This window comes from Lutra lutra, chromosome 5 (assembly GCF_902655055.1).
Source record: "Lutra lutra chromosome 5, mLutLut1.2, whole genome shotgun sequence".
Lineage (NCBI taxonomy): Eukaryota > Metazoa > Chordata > Mammalia > Carnivora > Mustelidae > Lutra > Lutra lutra.
Window position 1 is genome coordinate 57,704,233 of NC_062282.1, and position 20,839 is coordinate 57,725,071.

Here is a 20,839-nt window from a genome sequence, read left to right on the forward strand (position 1 = left end):
TTAAATTAATTGAAATGTTCTCCTAAAGAGTGAAAATTCAAAGATTCCATGTAGAAAAGGAGACTTCTTTGGCCTCCAATGGCTTTGGAGGGAATAAAACCTACTGTAAAAACAGAGATAAGTCAATTTAAATTTATTCGAAGCATACCTTGTTGTAACTATTTGGTTGCTGATAATTTCTTTGTGATGTTGGTCAGAGCTATCAGAGATAATACTCTGCTAATTAATCTCTACCATATATTTGACAGTTCTGTAATCTCTTTGTCATAACCACAGTGGGCCTTCAGATCCTTAGGGAGGCTTTGAGGACCTCCGGATGTTTTGAAATGTTTTCTCCGGCTCCCTCCTAAGATCCAACTTAGCTTGCTTGGGGATATCAGTGAATTTCAAATGGCATTTGTGATGAGGCTGCTCTCTTGATCCCCTGTACAAATTTGCCATTATAAGCAGATCGAATATGAGCTCCTCGTCCCCCTCCTGAAGAATGAGAAGCATGCCCACAACCCCAGCAGCAGATCAGCCTAAAATGCTCCCCTCATGATAAAAGAAGTGAGATGTATTGAACAACCCTAACTTTATTTATTACAGAGATTTCTCTGCATAAAGCAGTGTTATATTTTTGGTTAGCATTATGTAATGGCTTTGCGCTTATGTACTTTTCCTGTCTTTCTGATGCATATTGCTAGATGGCAAAATTTCAGGGGTTGGCACACACCTTATACTTTAATGCATCTTCGTCAGCATCTGACATGGGTCCTTGAACAGCATTAGTGCCCAACTACAAGCACACAAATATGAATACAGAGACCTGTTTTCCTTATTAATCATCATTATCACCTAGAGAAGTGTTGTCCATTAGAAATATAGTGCAAACTGCATGTGTTATTTGAAATTTGCTAGTAGGTACATTAAAGGTAGTAAAAAGCTGATAAACTTAATTTTCTTAATATATTTAATTTAACTCAGTATACGAAATAGTATTTTTCAATTTGTGCCAATATAAAAATATGATTGAGATAGTTTACTTTATTATATTAAACCTGTGTTTCACATTTACACATGTCATTGCAGACTATCCACATTTTAAGTGCTCAATAGCCCGTGGCCACTGGTGGTTACTCTACTGGACAGTATAAACCTGGGGCTTGAAATAGTTTTTAGTATATGGGTACTACTCAATTAAATTTTGGTCAAATAAGTAAATGATACTAGCTGACTGGTTTTTTTTATATCCAGATCAATTAATAATTTTCTATGTTGTAAAATCATTTTATTGGTGGTCTAAATGCCTCATTATCAAATCTCCATGTTAAGAAACAGAAAGATCTTTTATTTGGACTTAGAATATTCCCTTTTTGAAGAAGGTTACAGTTCCTAAACAGTTAGATGAGTAGGAGAATGCAAAATGGCTTGCGTATTCTGAAAGTCATTCATTCTAACTCATTTCATTTTCTGCTTTGTGGAATGAAACTCATATTTTTATGTCTCTGAAATCTTTATTTTTATTCATTAGAAAGAAGTCAGTTATTTTGCATTTACTAATCTCCCATTCCTCACACTGTAACATCATTCTCTTTATATCTAAAGGGAAAATTGTTAATATTTCTCTTAAGCCTATAAACTTAATTTCCATTAAAGGAACTGGTAGTTTGAATGAAAATAACAACATCTTGCAAGTTTTATTCCTATTGTCTGGCTTTTTATAGGTTTGTCTATATCACTTCATTTTGTGGCACTTCCTATTGTGTGAAATATGTAGTCTGGTATTTGCTTAATTTTTCTGATTTATATGTTTAATGATAGAAAAGTACATTTACAAGACACAAATTGAGACATTCCTAAATTATTCCTCAGATGTCAATAATATTTAGTTAATTTAAATAGTTCATTTTTAATACTCTTAAATAAGATATTTAAATTTCTCAAATTTTTGATAAACATTAAATTAAATTTAAAGTAATTTGATCGAGTCAAAAGTGGACCCAGATTAATTGCATCAGTAATCTAGAAAATGCATTTCTATTATGGGAAAGGGTTTGGAGTAAAAATAGGTGGCTGGCATTGTCCTATTTACACATAATTTTGTCTATTCCAGGTGAATTTATAGATAGAGAGTTATCGAGAAAGATACCCACCAAAATGAAAGCAGCGGTTACTACTGGCTGCTGTGCTTTTGAATAACTTTTGCTCTGTTTGTTTTTATTTACTATACAATTTTTTAATGATGACACTCAAAAGAATATTTGAAAATGTATTTCTCATCATAATCCTATCAAATCCCATGTGTAAAATCTAACTGAAACGCTATTTCTGAAAAAAAAATTAGTTTGGGTTTGTTAGTTTTATTATAATTTAATAATGTATTTAAGTTCAGTCAATATAGGTTTTATCTGATCTATCTTAATGTGTAGATGAAAACCTAATAAATAGTAACATTGGCAATAAATGTAAGCCTTAAAGCATGCATCATTTGTTACTGAATATTTGATGAGTGACATATACTGATCAAAAAGTAAATTCCATTTATCCACTTGACAAGTATCAATAATGCATATAACAAAATAGGGGGTGAGTCCCAAACTTAAGAAATCAGTGGATTTTGATGTAATTCTATTTTACTAATAAAAATAAATAATAACAATAGCTACATTTACTATGTACCACTTATTGAGTTATGTAAGCAATCTTTATAATAACCCTGAATTAGATACTGTTGTCATTCCTATTTTATCCAAGATTCTAAAGAACATAGAAGACTAAACTTGTCTTGGACCATGTAGCTATTCAGTGTTTTCCTTCGGTAGGCTGTGGAGTCCAGCAAGTTGATCATTACACTGTACCAAATAGACTCTGTATGCTGACTGTACTTGTTTTTATTTTACAATCCAGCAGCAGGCTTTTCAATTTATAATTAACATGATGTAAAATAACAAAGCGAGTACCAGATTTGTTGCCTAAAATTTACAGCTGTCCTATTACAGTCTTGTTATTATAGAGAATTCTTAACTTTAAAATGTGCTTGTGCTCTAGCTGAGACAGGTCTCTAACTCAAGTGCAGGCTCATCTACAGGTCTAAAGAGCAAGGTTGGTGACTATCCCCAGGCTGCACAGCAAGTCAGTGGAAAGGCATAGAAGCTTCTTGTGCTTCTACTTTTGAGGCTTACCTGTATGATTTGGTACTACTCCAAATCATAAAAGAAAGTTTTAGATTCAACTGATTGGTGAATCTTCTTCAAAATATTCTTGCAATTCTATTTAGTAATAAAATTGTTAAATTGTGGCTTTTTATAGCATTAGAAACTAATATTCAGGAGAGATTAAAGGATCAGAACTGCACAAGTGAGTAAACAGACTTGATTATAAGGACACCTAATTATTACAAGATAGGATATAATTAAGTGCTAAAGTTGCGCAATACAAAGACAATAAAGGCTGCAGAGTTTCTTAGGAAGAAATCAAAGAACCATATTGCTTTGCTGAGCTCTAATTGCCAAATTGAAAAGTTGAAAAAAAAATAAAACAAAATTTAAACAAAACAAGTTGACATAAGGTCTTATAATTCTGTCTGGTCTTGTCAGTTTGTCAAGACACAGCCTTGATTAGACAATTCTATTTCATTCCCTTACAATCAGATAATCAAGCTACCATCATAAGCAAGATAGCAGCAATAAGGAAAGCAAAGATTGTGATTAGCATTTGTTGTATGCGTACTGTGTGCCAGAGACATTCTTTCCTTATTGCTCAATTTAATAGGTGTGTTGTCTCTGGTCCCATTTTACAGATGAGAAGACTGAGACTCGGGGGATCTGAGGAACCTTGTATGGGGTTGTACCTATTAGTGAGAAAGTCACAATTCAAACTCAGGTCTGTTGTGACTTAAATTCCATAGTCTCCACTGCATTGTAACAAGCCCTCTTACTGTCTGCAAGATCAGGATAGTAGCACCTCATATTTATTCCACATTTCCAGAAGTCTTTGAGGAGGGCAGAAAGGCTTTTCAGAGTAGTCAGGAAGATAGAGTCATCCGTCTGAAGATAGTGCTTACCCTTGTGAGGAGGGTGTCCGAGAGTGTGTTATCCGGCTGTGGCCTTCCTCGTATGGGAGATATGAGGTATGAGATATCCTCGTATGAGATAGGCTCAGCCAGACTGAGGCTCTAGCTCACCAGGGCATCTTACACCCTGGCTTAGCAGGGCTGGTTGAGGAAGGGTTCCTTTGTCCTACACGTGGAGGCGTACATTTAATACCGAAGATGAGAATGACTTGAACAAAATTTGCTGATTAAACCTATTTGTTTTCAATTGTTGTCATTCCTTCTTTGTTGACCTCTCTTTCTTTTTTGCACGAATATACCGGTTCCTTTGTGAACTTAAGAAATCACCCCTTGCCTCCCTCATATCCCAGTTCTCCCGGCCAGGGGAGAAGAGAACATAAGGAGGAACTAACATCTTAATGTTGGATTCATTTAATGATGTGGACTTTTTTGATAGAGGGGAAGATATTTGTATTTTTCAAAAAAGTTAATCATTAGGACGTGAGCTCAAAATCTCTGATGACATTCCAGGTATAGCCTTGTAGTGTTGGTAACAACAGTGACAGCAGTGACACGTGATGTGTGTTGAAGGGATACTGTATGCCAGGCACTGTATGAAATGCTTTTGATGGATTTTTATGTTTAATCATCACAACATTTCTATGAAATAGGAGCTATTATATCCCCATTTTAGATGATGAAAGCTTAGGCTATTTCCCCAAAGGAAGTTGTATTGGAGTCAGAGGACTTTCCTGGTGTATAATACCACTCCTGCATTCTATTGACCATGGTACTAATTAGCAAGTATTTGAATTTAGAAGTTGGCAAAATAATGCTTAAATCCTATGGATGAACAAACTGTACATTTGAAGATGAAATAAATCATTTGTAAATGTGAAGAGCTGCTTAAAATCTGTATTGCTAAAAAAAAAAGTGCTTAAACTATTCACCCATTCTAATATTGTGTATTTTGGTGTTTAGATTGCAAACAGCGTCACAGTTGAAGGATAACAAATGGGAATAGTACTGTGGTAACTTTGTGTCTTAACGACAATGGTATGCCATAGTCAAAATGACTGATTTAATTAATATGTTTTCTACCGTATTTTACATTTCTCTATTGAAAGATATTCTAAAGGGTAAGGTGTGCAGTTTAGCTTATTTAGCTCCCAATTCCAACTTTCCAACATTTTGAAGATATATGGTATTTATTTGCATTTTTATTCTTTTTTTGTTTTATGTGCTCATTTGAATCTTACCTATTTTCTTTCTCTCTTTCTTTCTTTTTTTTTTTTTAACAGTTACATCCAGCTTTGTATTGCCTAAGCAGACTGGGACTTGCTTCGTCCCTCGGCTCTGCCGTGGAGCACTCCTGTTAAGCCAGTGGAATTGCACACTGAAGATCCACCCTTTTGGTGAGTGGAATCATAGCTACAATTTTGTGTTTTGCTCCGCCTCACATTGTTTGTATTGTTGGCCACGGTGCTTTGATACAGAGCACAAAATAGGGCTTTTCCAGCTCTGTGCAGGAAAACTGGCTTCTTTTCTTTTTCTTTTTTTCCTTATGGACACAAGTAATTTGTACCGTCATTTTCTCTCTCAGAAATCTGCTATTGTCTCTCTCTCGCTCCCAACCCAACTGAATGACTACAAGTCTTCAGTCATGCACCTGCCTCTTCTCAGCCTGGCTGTGTCCCCCTCCAGCACCCTCTCCTCATCCCTTGGCCTCTACAAATAATTTGCTTATCACAGTTCGTATTTGCTAGGTATGCATGGAAATAAAAGGTGATGATTGTGTTCAGCTGGACCACATAGTATTCCACTGTAATGTGTAAGACATTTTAGATTAAAAAAAAAAAAAAAAAGGAAACCTTGGCCCATTTGATCTGTTTTATGTTGTTAATCTATGCATGCCATCAAAAAAAGCGAAAAGGAAACCGGCAAGCCTTCCTGATAAAATCCTCTCTGTTTTTATTGTCCCTGAACTGGCATCCTGGAGATATTTCTATAGCACCTAGCAACATATATCAAAGGTCTTCCTAAGGCTTTTTCTTGGACCTTCTGCATCCTTATTTCCCAAGTCTTACGGTTTTCAGATCTCTTTTATATATTTGTACAGGTCACATCTTACTGAGATGTTGCACTTTATGGGGATGAGACAATTAAAAATTGTCTCATGGGGACATCTAATTGTCCTGTGGGGGCAATTAGTAATACATTTTGCAATTCTAATTTGGAGATGGACCATCTGACTTAGCTAAAACCTCAGTTATAGAAAAACTGTGGTAATTTGAGCACATATAGAGATATTGTGATCAAGGATAGGGTAAGAGAGGAGGTATGGTAGAGACTTAAAAGTGATTAGAGGAATAAAAGGAACAGGTATCTCGATTAAATCTTTCTTTTTCTTCTTTCTACCTTTTCATTTCTGGCAGAAGTTTTGTCTGTGTGTCTGTGTGTGTTTCCTGAGAAAATGAGGCAGTGACAAAGGAAGTGAGAATGGGTTTAAGGCCAAGGGTGTTGACATGAATTTTTTCATGAAGGAGGTGCTCATAATGCAGTAATCAGCCTGGGTGGGACAGTCAGTTTACAAAGTACTTATGTAACCGATTATATAATGCCTGGATGGGAATCTCATGAGACTGTGGTGAGAAGTAGATGATGCAGTTAAGTAGTTACCCTAATACTTGGACACGTAGTCGGAGATAAACGAATATTAGCAGTTTTGGCTCCATTTTGCTGGTGAAGAACTGAAGTCCAAGCAACTTGTTGGAAAATTACCTTTCTACTATGGCTGGTTTTCCACATTTTTTCTTGCTGTCCCAATATGTTTTCTTGGATATGTGGTCCGAGCTGAGAGAATGCTCTATTAAGGTTTTGGATTATATTGTTCTTAGATTTTGAGAAAGGCAGTCAATGAGATAATGTTCAATATGCTTTAACTTTCTCTGAAGCACAATGTTCCTCGTGTCTTGGAGGTCAGATCCAAACTAGGTTGTGTAAGGAAGGCTTGAGTTTATTATAGCACATCTCTGACTTGAAGGACGCTAACACACAGATCAGATGCTATCCTCCCCTAGAAATATCCCCTGGTACCACTTCTTTCTTGGAAGCTTGGATCCACCATTGTTCTGGTTCTTAAGGCAATATCACTGAGTGCTTAGGAAATAAATTGTAAACGTGGAGTTGTCAATTTTAGAAGAAATGGGAGGGCGTATGGTGAAACAGACCTAAGATTCAGACATAGCCTATGCTATGTCCTCCCCAGAACAAATAATAGATCAAAACACTGCAGAGGAAGAGGAGGTAAGTTAAGTGGGGCAGGACCTGGAAGAATGGAGCCTGCCTCAAAGAATGTTGCCCATGCTTCAGATTCCTAAAGGATTTTCCTGAACTTGTTAGATTCATCATTCACATCCCCTCTTTTTCTCTTTGTTGCTCATCATCCTAATCTTGTCTTCTAATTTAATTCTCTGACTCAGTTATCTGGAAAAGATGGATCTTTGGTACATAGTAGTCAGGAAAGCAGGTAGAGGAAAATTAGGAATATTGTGTCCATGTGGGAAGAGAGAGAAAAGGCTGCACCATCTTAGGAAATACCTTGATCATAAAAGCAAATCTTAGAATGTCCGTGATTTGCCTAACATGCTGGTCTGAAAACTCTTTGGGTTTTATCAATGCTCTCATCAGGTTTTGCCATCATTTAGTTAAGATCATTTACTCCTGCAATCACAAATGTTTTAAATTTTGGCTAAATAACAAGGCAGCCAGTGAGGCAGGGCTTGGCTTGCAGAAAACTGCTGTCAACGTTCAGAAGTTCTTCACACTGTCTGGCATTGTATTTACATTCTATGGAATCTGTTCCCAAGAAATACCTACCAACTTTGAAAAGAACTCTGCAAGATTTCTGCCCTCTGCTGTTCAATTTCAAGTGTCATTTTCAGCCCTAATAGAATAAATGAGAATGGCTTTATCAGGAATAGGCTTTATCAACATTAAGGGTGTCTGCCCAAGTTTTTAGTTTCTGTCTCTACTATCTCTGGTTCTTTTTCTTTTCACTTAGGCTTATGCCCAAAGTTTCAAATGTTACTCTTTTTGCTTATAAGAGGAAGTAAATATATTCATTGTAATTGATGTAATCAATGTACAAGATCATAGTTTATCATATATTCCTTATAATAAAATCTAGACTTTCTCTAGAATCATCCCATATTTTTGCTTGTTCACAATATTTCAATTAGTGGATCAGTACCTTAAAAATTTCTATGCAACTTCTTTGCTTAACTGGAAGGAGTTTATAAAATGGTTTTTACTCCATGTTGAAGTCATAGAAAACATTAGATTTAAATGTAGATTCTCATAATTCTAGGATGGTCATATCTGCTTTCAATCACAGTACGATGAAATATAAGATGTGATTCTGCCATCACTAAAATATGTTTTTTTTGCCTATTTTTTTTTCATTATTTAAGAAATGAAAACAAAAGAGAAAGAAACAAAAACAATAGAAAACACCCTGATACTTTGAAGGATTGCCATTGATATGGGCTAAGTAGAGCAAATGTTTTTCAATTTTTTTTTTTAGATTTTATTTATTTATTTGACAGAGAGAGATCACAAGTAGGCAGAGAGGCAGGCAGAGAGAGAGGAGGAAGCAGGCTCCCTGCCGAGCAGAGAGCCCGATGTGGGGCTCAATCCCAGGACGCTGAGATCATGACCTGAGCCAAAGGCAGAGGCTTAACCAACTGAGCCACCCAGGCACCCTTCAATTTCTGATAGTATTAAATTGAAACCCTATTTTAAGTAGGAGTTTTGGGAAAATCAACAGATCTACATGAAGGCTGTGTTTTCAGCAACACATCCTGCAGTGGGTGATGTGTGGATTTAATTCTCTATCAGTAGAATACAACTTGACATTTTTCACTTTCCTTCCCATTTCAACGACTTTGTAATAATCAGTATGTACTGAACATATAAGTGACCTAGTCTCTTAAAAAATAAGATTACATTTTTTTCTCTAGTTTAAAACTCACTTTTCTTTTTTAAGATTTTATTTATTTATTTGACAGAGAGAGATCACAAGTAGGCAGAGAGAGGGAGAAGCAGGCTCCCTGCTGAACAGAGAGCCCAATGTGGGGCTCCATCCTAGGACCCTGAGATCATGACCTGAGCTAAAGGCAGAGGCTTAATCCACTGAGCCACCGAGGTGTCCCAAAACTCATTTCTATAAAAACTGGAACTGTTAGCACCATGTTGAAAGTATTACACTGAACTCTTTTTTTTTTCCTTTTCCTTTTTTGCCAGCATAGAAACACCCTTTAATACTCAACATCTAACCTTTAAAATGAGAGCATTTTGAGATTACTTTTTTCCCTACACTACATGCCTGAATTGCCTCTTAACGTTGTGAGATTTACAACAGGTTTTCTTTAAATATTTCAAAATTTCTCGTATAAAGTCATGCAACATTATATATTTCACAAAATATTTCCTTGGAAATTTAAAGACTAAAATAGAACTTATGTAACTAGAGCTAATATATGATGCGCGCATGGTGTTTTAATATAACAATTATGAAGGGAGTAAATGTAGAAAAGAACAGTTATTAAATACCTGCCATGTGCTACATTTAAACATTTTTCTGTGTAATGAAAATCATTTTATTTAACATAAAAACAAAGTCCTCTTTACTCCTGAAAACTGAGGTCCCAAGAGGTTAAATATCTTACTCAGTTTTGCACAGCTAAGAAGAAGAACCATATTTTTTAGCCCATCTGTTATTACAGATACTGATCCACTAACTGAAATATTCTGGACAAGCAAAAACATGGATGAGTCTAGAGAAAGCATAAGTTTTATTATGAAGAATACGATATGATAAGCGATGATCTAGTAAATTAATTACATCAATTTTTAAATTACAGATTTTTTGGTAAACTGTTGTCACTTATGCTGAAGTGTGAATAGTGTGCTTATTGATGTTTGCCAGTTAACACTGGATGTAGATTTTGGTTTTCAGATCCCTAAGTATATAAATCAATGAGATATTTGTAACACAGAATAAGAAAAGTAATTATAAAATGCTGTTTAAATTTTTGAGTAGCTCATTTGAAAAATTGAGTGGGAATATCTTTAAATGGCTTAGTTTATTATCACAAAACAGTTACAAAAGAAGAAAAGCAATCTGGAGAGGTTTGTTGTATCATTAGAACTATGTAAACCAAAATGAACAAATTGAACAGAATTTGGGTGAAATCAAACATTTTAATGGGTTACTGAGAAAATAGGGATATATTGTAGGTTCAGTTCCGGACTACCACAGTGAAGTAAATATCACAGTACAGCAAGTCAAATGAATTTATTGGGTTCACAGTTCATATAACTATTATGTTTCCATTATACTGTAGTATATGAAATGTGCGATAGCATCATATCTTTAAAAAATGTACATACCTTAATTAAAAAATACTTTATTGCTAAAAAAAAGTGCTAACCACCATCAGCTTTCAGTGAGTCAATCTTTTTGCTGGTAGAAGGTCTTGCCTCGATGTTGATATGTGCTGCCTGATCAAGATGGTGGCTGGCAAGTTTGAGTGACTGTGGCAATTTCTTAAAATAAGACAAGGACATTTGCCACATCTCTTCCTTTCCTGAACGATTTCTATGTAGCATGTGATGCTACTTGATAGCATGTTAACCTACAGTAGAACTTCTTTCAAAATTAGGGTCCGTTCTGTCAAACCTAAACCACTGCTTTATCAACTGTTTATGTACTATTCTAAATGCTTTATTGTCACTTCAACAATAGTCATAGTATCTTCACCAGAAGTAGACTCCTTCTCAAGAAACCAGTTTTTTTGCTCCTCCACAGGAAGCAGCTCCTCATCCATTAAGGTTTTATCATGAGACTGCAACAATTCGCATATAATAATAATGAAGACATTTGAAATATTACAAGAACTACCACAATTTGACAGAAACATGAAATGAGCACATTTTATTGGAAAAATGGCATCAGTAGACTTGCCAAATGCTGGGTTGCCACAAATCTTCAATTCATAAAAGTATGGTATCTGTGAAGTCCAATGAAATGAAGTATAATAAAATAAGCTATGACTGTATAAGGAAAATAAGCCATTAAATTATGATGAGTCCAATTTGAATGGAAAACCAATAGATAAAAATATATTGTTAAAAGGTCAATGTAATATAAATTAAATATCATCATACATAATATAAATTATAAATAAGTCAAAATGTAAGGTATTTAAATGGATATTTGCGTGTGTATGTGTGTGCACGTGTGTGTGTGTGTGTGTGTGTGTAGGTCTGTGTGTGTTGTATACCTGCGTACCATATCTAGGTCCATAGAAAACGGGTTACAAATGTAGGCATCTTAATAAAGAATGTAAGAACATAGAGCCACAATCACACAAGGAATAAACTATCAAGAAAATAGGGAAATAAATATAATAGTTGATTCTCCTTCCTTGTGGTAGTTATGCTCTATCAAGTTGCTGGAACACTGAATTAGCAAATAACTGAACCATTGCCCCAAGGGGAAATATAGGATTAGATAAGTGCAAGCCTCAAGTCCCAACATTTTCATCAACCAATCAACAGATCAATAGGTAACCTTGTTTTATGTGTGTTTCTGTTTAAGAACATCTTATTTAATACATTTTGTTGATTCATTAACATTGAACTCATGGCAGACAGCACTATAACTCCTGCCTGACCAAAGCTTATCTAGCACATGTATTTTCTCTGGAAGGCACAGAACAGCCTTCTTGCACTTGGGATTACTCGACAGCACTTATGTACGATGCTTGGAGTCATTTAAAACAGCAAAATCAGCTAGAAAAAGCACAAAAATGTATAAAATATGGTACTATATAGACAGTGAAAAGGACTTGTTTGTAATATGAGCACTGAAATAAGAAGATGGGGCATCTCACGTATTAGGCAACTCAAATTATTCACTGCTCTTCATGACTGTAAAAGTGCTAGGAGTCTTGATTATGGGGTTACAAATCAAGGAAGCCAAAGTGGATAAACCTATGGTCAGTAGTTGATGTTTCAATATTTCACCTTATTTGGAAATAATCTAGGTATTCAATGAATATCCAATATTTAACTTATCTCAGTATACCCTTAAAGTTTTCAGTTACTGAAAAGATTTTGGAAACTATTTTTATAGTTTATATCAGCATAAATATCATTGAAAAGTATATTTATAAAGTTTTATGTTACTTACATATTTCATTTGTTAAGAATTGTAGTTAGATTATTTATGAAAATTCATGAGATATTAAATGTCTAACCATCATCTTGTTACCTGTTATCTTTCTTGCTGATGAATTCTGTAACAGAGACACCACGAGATTGACTTTTAATAAATCTGGGTAGAATAAAAGTATTATATTTAATGCTGATAATTCTAAAGACATGCCTGTTTTAATTACACCAATAAACTTAAATTAGCTTTTTTTTTTTAAGATTTTATTTATTTATTTGAAAGAGGGGGGGGGAAGTCAGCTGGAGAAGCAGACTCCCTGCTGAGCAGGGAGCCTTATGTGGGACTCTCCATCCTGGGACTCCAGGATCATGACCTGAGCTGAAGGCGGTCACTTAACCAATTGAGCCACCCAGGCACCCCTAAATTAGCTTTTATCTACCAAACATTATCCTAGATCACATGAACTTGAAAATCATCTGGATTAGTTTCTACATTTATGAGAATATACTTTATTTATATAAATGTTTGTCTTTACAAATCAATTTTGGTAATACCATCTGCAGGTGGAAAAATATCACATATCTGTAACATATATACACAGACATACATAAAATACAGACATGTACCAGGATCTTAGAGCTTTGATTTTAAAATTTTAGCCATGAGAGATGTATGATAATGGAAAACTCACTAGTTTATAGAAGAACAGTTGAATCCAAATTGTGTTCTGGCAGATAGAATAAGTTAAAGTTACCTGCTCAGATGGCTAAAAGCTTTTACTAATATTTGTAGAAGATTTTAAACATTTTTTATTCACCTAATTTCCATATAGCATTCTCCCCTCCCTTCTCCGACCTCCCCCCCCACCACCTCCTTCTTTTCCTTTCGAAGAATTTCTTCCGAAGTTTGCATAATAAAAGATGGCTCTGAGTTCCTGGGGAAGAGCAGGTAGAATACTCAAATCTCAAAGGCACAGAGGAAGTATGTAAATTTCTCCAAGAAAGCCTTTGTTTCTTAAATCTAGATCTTTCACAATATGTGAAAGCCTTTTGAGATGAATAGGGAAGGTTTGGGGATTGGCAAAAGGATAGGTGGTGTTTGAATTGTTTCTAGAACCATGTTTCTGTTCTTAGCCTCAATTTGTAAGACAAGTACATTTTTTAAGTCCTCAAAGAATTGGCTTTCAACCTGAAAGATATCCAGAAGCTGACCCAGCCATCTAACTACATTATCCTTAATTTGCTTCTTCGTATCAGGGAGAAGATCTTCAACTAAGACTGAAATTAAAAGATTCCTATATTCTAGATTTAGAGCTATGTTTCTTGAGAATGGCTTGACAAATCCTTCCACAATGGCTTCAGAATGTTTTTCTTTTCCTCCTTTTTTTAGCTTTGGGGAGAAGGCCTGAAAAAAGTTCCTATCAGGCTGTGGTATCAGTTTCCAATTTGGCCAACTTCTGATTATAGAGCTACTTAAAAAAATCCTTTCAGATGCCTTGTTAGGTGTTAGCCAGGACCAACAGTAAATATTCCTGACAGTATTGAACCACCCCATGGACACAAGAAGGGTCCCCAAAGAAGGTACAAAAGATAGAATCCTCCCAATGAAACAGGGGAGTGAGGTTCTTATCTCAGGGAGTCTAAGAGTGAATCTCGCAGACAAAGGAGTGTGAACAAAGCGATAGAGTTTTATTAACCAAGGATACAGAAAAAGCTCTCAGGAGTGAGAGGGGTCCCAACTGGGTTGCCAATGAGGGCTTTTCATCTCAGGCCTTTTATTAGGACTTTAGCAGGAAACTTGCCAGTGGTTATGTCAGTGGCCTGGAACTAGACATGATACTTATACACTGTGTGCAAGTCTTTGTTTCTGTAACATCTATGATCTATAAATATGTATTACTAGGTCTGGTTAGTATCTATAGTGAACTTTTCTTTTGAGGCCTGGTTAGTTTCTGTGGTTATTTTTATTTTCTGGGGTTACAATGTAATTACTTGAAAAACATTTTAACCCTAGTAATTGGGATAGGGTGATCTAAATTTTCCTGATCTCTCTCTGTTCTGTCTCAGTGTCTGCACACCTTAAACGCTGTCAGAGCCTAGTTGGGGCCCCTATTCTTTCCCTACCTAAAGTCCCATCCTTTCCCTGTTCACTAAGATCCAGAGCCAGTACCAAAGATAACCAAAAGAAATACTGAAACAATTCCCCCTGAGAGCTGGCAACACTTGTTAGGACCGCAGCTGAAACTGTCCTACAACTCATTTCTCTATCTAGCTGTATTTTGGGGACCCCTCTCCCTCAACCTCATGGTTGTTAAACCAAGTTCCTAGGACACAAAATTAGACAAACAAGGCAGTAGCTGTTCCTGGGTAAGAAAGGATTGATAATCATTATCTTTTCGTGCCAATCTGAATTTGGAAAGGAACGGACATGAAATTTTACCCTCTTTCTATGAGGTGCCACAGGTAGAAATCTGGGAGAGCTGAGTTTGTTATTTATTTGTTCTTACCCTTTGTAGATGTCTGCCAGTTTTCCTAGAATGCCATCTGCAGGTTCCAGAAAGAATAGGGTGTCCCAGTGAGTCCTTGTCCTGGTCACCAGAAACCACAGAGGAGGAGAAAATAATTTTCCCTCTATCCTTTATGGCAAGTGCTTGGCAGAGACCCCTTTATCTCTAGGAGAACTCTTAAGTGGATAAGCTTATCTGAGGTGGTTAGAAGTTCTCCGCTGTGGGCACTGTAATGCAAGATTACCTTTGGTAAGCTTACCTACTGGTTTAGCCTTAAAACAAAATTTTATTCACCTGTGACCTCGTGCTCGCTGCTGATCAGCCTGACTCTCACCCATTCCCAACTCGAAGTCCATTCCTGTTTTTAGGTCAGACCCAGTCAGACCTGACATCCTTGGGATTGCTAAATCGGGCCTAGGCCGCTCTTGTCGGATTTTCGGAGCAGGTAGCACAAGTCACGGTAAGGGGAAGCAACACGAAGTCTGAAAGTTCATAGTGCAGAAGCCGCAGATCTGGAATCCAACAGGGACGTTCTTACCGCCTCGGCAGCTCGGAGAAGCAGCGAGAGAACAGCTCGCGGGGCTGAACAGGTAGCTATGCCGGGTTGCTCATTGCTACAGGGGACTGTCGGGGTCTCCTTTGGTTCCGTGTTCTGACGTCAGGACCGTTGAAAGATACACTGAGGCATAATAAAAAATTCCAGAGTTTGTTTGAGTAAAAATCACCTTAAATTGGGCAGCGTCACAGCCGAAGTGGTTGGGAGCTCGGGGAGAGACTTTGTGAGAAAAGGAAGCAAAGTAAGGAAAGTATCGACTGGCGACAGCGTAAAGCCTGTGGGCTGTCGGTGACTGGTTGTCCTTAGCGTGTGATTGTGTAACCTTGAGGCATTTATAGGCTCAGAGTTGGGTTGGCTTATGTCGGTCGAGGCAGCATTAGCGCCCCATCCGTCTTCTGCCGTCCATACCTAACTAATTTAGCACTGATTATCTTCCATAAGTGCAGCGTTTTTGGTTTGGAAGTCATTTTTGTAAGCTTGGAGCAGGAGATGGACTGACTGTCCAGAGCACTGATACTGCCCGTTCATGATGAAGTAGCACGTTTTTTTCAGAGTCCATAAAGTATATGATACCAGCATTTGTCTTCGAGGCAAATTATAAAAGATTTAAAAAACTCATTGTCCTTGGTATTGGCTAGTGGGTTGTGTTGCGGAGAGGGTCGCCAGTTACTGGGAGTGGATAGTGCTGCGGATCTTAAGAGGCTTATAAGTTTTGATCTTCTCACACATTTAACCTTTTTTATGCTAAGAATGATCATTGGACAGAAAGATACATTTGGAAGGATGGTTTAATGAATCATTGAAAATCATTTAATGAATTCATTGAAAATGAATCATTGAAAAAGGGCAATTTAAAAACAATTGACTACCAATAACAGTTTAACTAATGACAGCAAAATGTTCAAATACTATGCAGCCCTGAAAATTTAATCTTTTTTTTAAATAACATGTAAGACTATCGAAATACTATATTTTAAAAAAAGTATATATAGCCTGATCCTAGTATAATTCCTTTTCATATGTACCAAAGAACATTAAGAAAAAGGTGAGAGGGACATATGAGGAAATGTTAATAGTGGCTATTTCTGGGGAAAGAGGAGATCATTTGTATTTTCTTATTTTTTTCTGTATTCCTACCATAATTTTATGTTACTTTTATATTAGTAAGGAAGAAAACAAGTGAGGAGATATTAGAATGTGATACCCTGTCTCCAGATGGACATGCTTGTCTTGGATGTAAAACCATCTTATTCTTGCTGAAAATGTGAAGATCTTCTTGTTTATGAGGATTTAATATCCTCCAGCAGAAGATGGTGCTATTTATAACAAGTATTACAGACAGCCAACCTGAAGGGGAAAAAAATATCTTCAGAAAACAAAAGACACTTTTTTGTTTTTTTTGTATATTTTTTTCCACTACCACCTAGATCACTTTTTTAGATTCTGTTTATGAAACATTTCTCATTTCAGGTAACTATTAATTTAAAAATTACTAAATGTTTTCGGCCAAACTTTTAGGCAAGTATAGTGTGTTAAATATGTGGTAAAAAGAAGTTTGTGAGTATTGTTTTCTAAAAGCTTCAATTACTTTGGAAGAACAAGTTGGTTCTTAAAAAAAAAATGAAATAAGTGATATGGAATTCAGAGGAAAGAGTTATCATTGTAGTTATCATTGTGGGCAGAACGCATAAGGGAAAGCATCAGAGAATGGATGGCACAGAATGAGCCGTGAATAATGGCTGGGGATTTGATAAGCACACTGCAGAATAATAAAAAGGACTGCTTATTGAGGGCCTATTACATATCAACTACTGTGCTAGACTTTCACTGTAACCACTTCAAAACATTTACTACAGTGTTATCCAGGAGCTGATATCATCTCATTTTACAGATGAAGAGAAGTAAGACTCAGAGATACTAAACAATTTTCCCAAGGTTAAGTAGCTAATAAGTAACAGCAGAAGGATTCCAATACTACTCTCTTCCTACCTCCCTCTGTCTCCTCCTCCTCCTCATCAAGTCCTAATGCCAGGCATATGTTATTCAGTTGTCACCTCTCAAAAATGCAGGTTTCTTTTGCAAAAATGGTGTTAAAGTAGCTAGCCCGGGGAGGCTAAGTGTCTGGTGGTGCTGGGGACAAGTGTGTTTAACTTAGAGCTGAGGTTTGATCAGCGACGGCTCTTCGATGTGACAGCTCTATGAGCATGAACAAGTTACTGAACTTTTTAGGGTTATAGGATCCCATGTGCAAAAGTGCTTTCTTCATGGGTAATTAGGAAGAGTCAATTTATTATTATGTGTAAAAGTGCTTAAAACAGGGACGCCTGGGTGGCTCAGTGGGTTAAAGCCTCTGCCTTCAGCTCAGGCCATGATCTTGGGGTCCTGGGATGGAACCCCGCATCTGGAGCTCTCTGCTCAGCAGGGAGCCTGCTTCCTCCTCTCTCTCTCTCTGCCTGCCTCTCTGCCTACTTGTGATCTCTATCTGTCAAATAAATAAATAAATCTTAAAAAAAAGTGCTTAAAACAGGGATATAGTAAGTACTCTATGACTACTTTTTAAGTGATTATTATTAGCAGCAGCAACAGTAACAATACCACCATCATTATTAATGTTATTACTGTAGCTCTGTTACCAAAAAAAAGAAATGAATATCACCAGTGGTTCAGGAGGACATTTCAGTAGCTAGTAGAACAGTGAAACAAAACAGGAGAGGTCGTTCCTATTTCACCTTTCTCTGATACATCCATTACTTCAAGAAGAACATTTTGTGGGGCGCCTGTGTGGCTCAGTCAGTTAAACATCTGCCTTTGGCTCAGGTCATGATCCCGGGGTCCTGGGATCAAGTCCCTCATCAGGCTCCTTGCTCAGTGGGGAACCTGCTTCTCCCTCTTCCTCTGCCTGCACTACCCTGCTTGTGCACGCTCTCTCTCTGACAAATAAATAAATAAAATTAAAAAAAAAAATAGGATCTCAGTTTATGTTTACACTGACCTTAACCATTCTCTCACACTTGCTAATTTCTCTGTTCTAGGAAAAAGACTTAGATTCAGCTTCCATTAGTCACTGTATCTAGTTTGAAATTAAGAACATTTTAAACAGTACATTTGTTTATACAAGTACTTTCTAATCATAGCCAATAATCTTTTTTATATTTAAAGTTTTTATAATTGACTTTTAAAATAGTGGGCTTAAGAAACAATTCATTAAGGTAAATAAAAATACTAAGGAATAATGACAGTGATGTGAGATGGTGGCCATTGGAAAGGTAATGATGGAAATGGGGTTGGAAAATACCACGCTATAGAAGCTGGCAAACAAATGGAGTGAGCACACTGCATGGGGGAACCGCTGTCATCAGAATGGAGGGTTTACATAGAGAATGAGTGCAATAGAAGGTTGTTAAAACTCTCATTTTTCTCATTTCACTATGGAGTACTGAAAACATGGGTTCCTGAGGCAGCACTGGTCCGTAGGCTATCACTGGGGAATCCCGTCTCTAAACCACAGCACTCAGGTGAGGGCTATAAGAGGCTGCTTCTCTTAGTGACAAATTCAAGAAATCTCGCTGGAATAGCCAATTTTATTCAGGCTTTCCACATTAGGAATCTAAGCTCTTGGAGGGCAGCAGCTGTATCTGAATTCCTTTTACTTAAATCCTCAGTGCCTAACCGACGGCTCGGGACATAATAGGTTCCCAGTAAGTATTTTTCTGAGTGAATGAGTAATTTCTATCCATGGAGGGTCTCTTACCGAGTTCATTTTACATTTATGTGACTGTATCTAAGGACTTCAATGGGACTGACGTAGAGAAAAAAAGTGAATTAATTCAAAATAATAGCTATTTGACCTTCAGTGAGGTCAGCAGTGTCACAGTAGAAGTGTTTTGGAGACCCGCCACTGTCAGATGAAACATCAGTAGCACAAATTGAGATATTAAATCAATTCAAGAGGCCCAAAGCGCACATAGTTGTCACTCCCGCATGACGTATAAGGGGCTTCAGGAGAGGAAATGTTACTGACCACTGAGTTTCCTTAAAGTACCAAATCAGTTTTAATCATCAGGAGTCTTCATGGATTAACAGCTGTGGGGTGGGAAAACATGTCAATAGGGTAATGGAGAGCAAAGAGATTATGCTCCCTCATAGTGACATTGCTATTTTAACCAACTCAGAGTAGGATGATTCATGAAACAGTTCTGTATTCTGTGTGTGTGTGTGTGTTCCAAGTTAAAATAGTCAAGGGAAATTCTTTCAGAAAAGTTACCTCAGGGCCTCTAGTCTATTCCTCTAGAGCTTCCACTTTACATAAATCAAATACTAAGAATCATCGGTTTAGAAAAGGACATGTGAAATTAGCCATTTATAGGATAATTCTACTTTTGGTGTTCTTCCTAATTCAGGTATAAGAAATGGTAGTGACTTTTGGTAGGGGCTGAGGAAGGTTACAGATATTTTGTAATAAAAGATGCCACATCACACTCTGCCAGGTTCTTTGTACAGTGGTAAGTTCCAGCTGCCACTATGTGCCAAACAAAACCCCTCTGTCTATACTGAATGTTTTAAAGGTGTAGCTCTATGACATCCAGGATTTTGCCTCTCACTATGCAATCAGTTGTGAGATTGGTTCAGAGATCCATTTTAATTCTTTATGTATACAAAACAGATTGAGACTGTTCCCAAAATGTAAATATATTTTAGACCAAATGTTGAAATGTTGAAAACACCAATAGTAATAATAAAATCTGGAACTTAATAATAACTAACATATAGAGACCACATACTATCTTGGGCCAACTCTGATAAGGACTAAATGTACATCTCATTTGATTCACACAACACTCATTGGGACATTCCAGACTCAAAACTTGTACTCCCTGAAGCTTCTCTTGATCAATGAGACTTACCTAAATTTTTTCTCAGCTTCTGTCTCCTGACCGAGCTGGAGCCAGCATTGAAATAACACTTAATTTACAGTGTAATTCAAGGTAGCATTATATTTAATATAAAACAGAAAGGCCCAAATTTGTGTCATTATCAGAACCCAGACTGGTATTATGTATTGTGTATGGCAACTTTCTGAGTAAGTGCTACTCGGTGAATGTCTCAATCAGACATTCTGGCGGGAAAGAAAAGACTTGCACATATGTTTTTATTGTATGAGGCTCTTAGTCACAACATCACCTACAACTTCTCTAACATAAAGATGCTAGTAAATCATTTGCCTGACTCAAAGCCAATAGAATTATTTATTATAAAATTTATCAATTCCAGATCATGAACAATTGCTCTTTTGTATCCTTGAAGGAGACCTTAAGTGGTAAAGAAATTCCCCTTACCTTGCAGTGACTCCAAGAGACAATTTAAAGGCAAGACACAGCAACATTCAAGAAAAGCTCAACATAAATTTGAATGCACTCCAGAAAGGGGGTCATTGTTGTCACCATGGTGATTTTATTCTTTCCTGGACTGAGCTCAGAATGAAAGAGGAGGAGTTTTCATAGGAAA

At 36.7% G+C, this 20,839-nt stretch overlaps 1 protein-coding gene across 2 annotated transcripts in view; it reads left to right on the forward strand.

The window, feature by feature from the left end:
* The window catches only part of TENM2 (teneurin transmembrane protein 2), a 1,307,492-nt gene that overhangs the window by 174,464 nt on the left and 1,112,189 nt on the right, over positions 1–20,839 (forward strand). For both annotated transcript variants that reach the window (XM_047731060.1, XM_047731061.1), the window contains one exon: positions 5,335–5,448. The gene's annotated coding sequence lies outside the window, so the exon portion shown is untranslated. The remainder of the gene's footprint in view (positions 1–5,334; positions 5,449–20,839) is intronic.